Source organism: Somniosus microcephalus, chromosome 10 (assembly GCF_052327205.1).
Source record: "Somniosus microcephalus isolate GS21.2 chromosome 10, FLI_Smic_1.0, whole genome shotgun sequence".
NCBI classification, from domain to species: Eukaryota; Metazoa; Chordata; class Chondrichthyes; order Squaliformes; family Somniosidae; genus Somniosus; species Somniosus microcephalus.
Genome location: NC_140996.1, coordinates 36,396,167 through 36,400,883, shown reverse-complemented (window position 1 = coordinate 36,400,883; position 4,717 = coordinate 36,396,167). Strand labels below are relative to the sequence as shown.

At 50.8% G+C, this 4,717-nt stretch overlaps 1 long non-coding RNA gene across 1 annotated transcript in view; it reads left to right on the top strand.

The window, feature by feature from the left end:
* Positions 1–4,074, top strand: part of LOC147111493 (uncharacterized) — a 7,287-nt gene extending 3,213 nt beyond the window's left edge. The window contains exon 2 of the long non-coding RNA XR_015079841.1: positions 3,830–4,074. This is a non-coding gene — a long non-coding RNA (uncharacterized LOC147111493). The remainder of the gene's footprint in view (positions 1–3,829) is intronic.
* Positions 4,075–4,717: the final 643 nt, after the last annotated feature.

Here is a 4,717-nt window from a genome sequence, read left to right as displayed (position 1 = left end):
TCTCTTCCAACAACAACATGCCCTCGAAAAAGTCTCTCTCCCCCGTCTCTCTCTCTCTCTCCCCCATCTCTCCTCCACATCTCCTCACTCACACCACACACTCACCTCTCACTCCTCACCCTAACACACACCCACTACACACACACACCCAACAACACACAACAACTCCCACACACACCCACCTCACCACAACACACACACCCAACACACCACACCTCAACACACTCCCAACACACCTCACACACACACCCAATCACTCCACTCACACTCCCACAACCTCACACACACCCCAACCTCTCACACACACTCCCCATCCTCACTCTCACACCACACACCCAACACACCCAACACACACCCACCCACTCCACACACACACCAACACACCACACACTCCCAATCCCACTCTCACACTCCCACACACCCAACTCTCTCACTCACCTCCCAATCTCTCTCTCTCACACTCCCAATCTCTCTCTCACACACACCCAATCTCTCACACCCCATCTCTCTCACACTCCCAATCTCACTCACTCACACTCCCAATCTCACTCTCTCACACCCAACTCTCCACACCCAACTCTCTCTCACACTCCCAATCTCTCTCACACACCCTCCCAATCTCTCTCACTCTCTACACTCCCAACTCTCCCACACTCCAATCTCTCTCACACTCCAATCTCTCTCTCTCACACTCCCAATCTCTCTCTCACACTCCCAATCTCTCTCTCACACTCCCAATCTCTCTCTCTCTCACACTCCCAATCTCTCTCTCTCACACACTCCCAATCTCTCTCTCTCACACTCCCAACTCTCTCTCTCACACGCCCAGTCTCTCTCTCTCTCACACCCAATCTCTCTCTCTCACACTCCCAGTCTCTCTCTCACTCCCTCTCTCTCTCTCACACTCCCAATCTCTCTCTCCCAATCTCTCTCTCTCACACTCCCAATCTCTCTCTCTCTCACACTCCCAATCTCTCTCTCTCACACTCCCAATCTCTCTCTCTCTCACACACCCAACCTCTCTCTCTCACACGCCCAGTCTCTCTCTCTCTCACACTCCCAATCTCTCTCTCTCTCTCTCACACTCCCAATCTCTCGCTCACTCCCAATCTCTCTCTCTCTCACTCCCAATCTCTCTCACACTCCCAATCTCTCTCTCTCTCACTCCCAATCTCTCACACTCCCAATCTCTCTCTCTCTCACACTCCCAATCTCTCTCTCCTTCCCTCTCTCTCTCTCTCTCTCTCCTTCCCTCCCTCTCTCTGTCTCTCTCTCTCCTTCCCTCTCTTTCTCCTTCCCTCTCTCTCCTTCCATCTCTCTCTTTCCTTCCATCTCTCTGTCTCTCCTTCCCCCTCTCTCTCTCTCCTTCCCCCCTCTCTCCTTCCCTCTCTCTCTCTCCTTCCCTCTCTCTCCTTCCCTCTCTCTCTCCTTCCCTCTCTCTCTCTCTCCTTCCCTCTCTCTCTCTTCCCCCAGTCGCTCCCTCTCTCTCTTCCAACAACAACATGCCCTCGAGAAAGCCTCGGCACCGCCGGGCTCCCCCAGCTAGTAGTTAATATTTTTGGTGTAAATATGTGTTCACTGATTTTTGATAAATTCATTAATTCGGTTTGGATTCTTTTGTGGTGTGTTTCATTTCAGCTTTGCGCTGTGATGTGGCCTGTGACTGGGATGGAATGATGGGGATGTGAGCATCTGGGATCTGGGGATTAATTAACTCGAGCTGCAGTCTGATGAGCGATCACGGGCTGCCCTTCCAGAAGACCGATTGAGTGGCTGCCTCCTCCGTCGCTCCTGTTCCCCCCTCCTCTTCCTTCTCCTCATCCTCTTTGTCTTCCTCCTCATCCTCCTCCTCTCCCTCTTCCTCCTCCTGAGGTGGTCCCGCAATCCCTGGTGGCAAGGGGGGGGCCCTCATGATGGCCAAGTTGTGGAGCATGCAGCAGACCACCACAAAATGAGACACCCGCTCCGCCGAGTACTGGAAGGCTTCTCCCGAGCGGTTAAGGCAGCGGAACAGTTGCTTCAGCAGGCCGATGGTCGGCTCGATGATGTTCCTGGTGGCAGCATGGCTCTCATTATATGGAGTGTTGGGGTTGGGGTTGCGGAGGGGAGTGATGAGCCAGGTGGAGAGTGGATAGCCATTGCCGCCGAGCAGCCAGCCGCGAGCTTGGTGTGGTGGCTGGAAGAGGGCTGGCACACCGGTCTGGTGCAGGATGAAGGCAATGTAACTGCTGCCAGGATAGCGGGCATTGATGGTGAGGATTTATTGTCGATGGTTGCACACCAACTGCACATTAATAGAGTGGTAGCCTTTGCAGTTACGGAAGATCTCAGGATTGTTATGCAGTGCCTGCAAAGTTATGTGGGTGCTGTCAATGTGGCCCTGCACCATGAGGAAGCCCGCTATCCTGACAAAGCCACATGCATGCTCGTCCGGCTTCTCTCTGGTGATGGAAAAGGAAATGTATTCCCTTTTCCTACTGTAAGGAGACTCTGTGACCTCCCGAATGCAGCGATGGACGGCGAACTGAGTGAGATTACCTATGTCTCCTGTTGCAGACTGGAAGCATCGGCTGGTGAAGAAATTGAGGGCAACAGTGACCTTGACCTCCACTGGGAGAGCCATGGTCGCCCTGGTCTGAGGCTGGAGGTCTGGTTGCAGGAGGTAGCAGAATTCTGTGACCACCTCCTTGGCGAAGTGGAGCCTTCTAATACCCAGCTCCTCGCTTAATTGGAGGTAGGACAATTACTCTCGGAATGCCCTCAGAAGGTAGGGCCTCCCGTTGAGAGGCCTGATGACTCTCCTCCTCCCTCTGGGCACATGCTCCAGTCTTTCTCACTGCCTCTGCTCCCTCCGCCATAGATCCTGGAGGGCGAGGTCAACTGCCACTACAGCCCCCATTAATATTACCAAGTGTAGCAGTTTGATTCTTTGAATAATAAATGTAGCTACTTTTTAGTTGCCACTACACTCCTGATACAAAAGAACCTTGAAATTACTGAATGAAACTCTTGGATTATGTGAAATTGTGAAGATACCAATGAAACTGCATTAACCTGACAGCTGCGAGTCATTCCTGATGATCCTTTTAAATATCATCCCTGGAGCCAGCTTCCTTGTGCTTCACACCAGCTCTCCCCATCAGTGTTTACTCCAGGTGCTAAGGTAGGTGGCGACAATCAATTTAGCAGATCAGGTGGTCAGTGAGCATTACACACTCACTGATGTCACGATCCACCTGGCATTGACGTTCCTGGTGATAATTCTTACCTGTGGCGCTACGGGGCGGGTGGGATTTGACGTGCAGCGCTAGATTCGCCTCACCTCGTCAATACTGCTCTAGCACCCATTAATGCCAACTGCTGCCGCTAATGGGAGGTGCCAAGGGGACACATTTTCCCCCCTATATATTTTATTGAAGTGCCTTTGTGCAATAGATGTTAAAAGTTTTTTAAGTGTGCTGGGTGTTATAAATCTCATCATCATCAAGAAACTACTCATGAAATAATGCTGGGCGGCCAGTTGGTGGCGCCGTCCAAGGAGTATAAATACTCGGGCGTTGGCCCAGCTATCCAGGGACATTTTGTAAGACAAGGAACTAGTGAAATACAACTCGACCTTCATGTTCTGAAACAAGTTGATTAAAGCCTTGCTTTATGCTCAAACTAAGTGTGTAGTGAGTTTTATTACGTCACTGGGTGTGCAGGGAATGCTGCTGGATGCTTGCAAGGCTTTAGATGGTAAAGGAAGGCCTCTGAAAAGACAGCAAATCAGCAGGTCAGACAGCATCAGTGGACTGAGTATTTCCAGCATTTTGTGCTTTTGTTTCAGATTTCCAGCTTTCGCTCGCAGAGGGAAGAGGAGGATGCAGAAGAGGAAGACACAGAAAAAGAGGAAGCAGATAGTCCCTCTCGGGCCGGGATATCCGGGGTGGAATCATCCATCTGCAGTACCAGTGAATGTAACCCCAATTCCCCTTTCAATATTTGTCCCACACCTTACCTTCCCCTCTGTTACTGACCATCTCAGTGCACCTCTTGGCCACAATGTTGAAATAAAAGCCACCACAAAGCAAACTTTCTAATCCAACTTTATACATCTATCCATCCAATATGACATCAAGAAATCAACTAATCACCCTTTTGCATTCCCTTAGTGATTGTCTTGTGTGTACCTTTGCCTTCCTATAGATGTCACCCCAGTGGCTGCAGCATGGCTGGTGGAGGCTGCTGACTTTCAGTGGGGGACACTGCAAATGGCCTTGCAGGAAGACATCGAGGAGCTGGTGACTGGCAGTGTCAAATCGAATGATGGTCTTTCTTCTTCTTCTTGTTCTTCTTTACTCTTCTCTCCCTCATCTTGGTCAACCACTGGCTGGGCACGCTGAATTTCTTGGATGTGTGAAATGAGTAAGCCACAAGGGTGGAATGATGGAAAGCAAGAGATGCATGCGAGAAGGAGGATAACGTATGAGGATGCCAGCATCATGTATCCTTTCAGCCCTGCCGCTGACCAAGGGCTCAGCTATCTCCCTACCAAGAATGGCCTGCACCGTCTCTTCCAGGGACTTGAGGTGAAGCTAGGAATGAAAGCTGTGCTTGGTGTTTCATAGAGATTGTTGGCAGGTGAGTGATTAGAGGGTCATGCAATGAGCAGTGTGTGAGGCTAGTGGTGCAGTTGGTAGGAGATGGCTTTTGATGATGCATTCACTGACCTTTA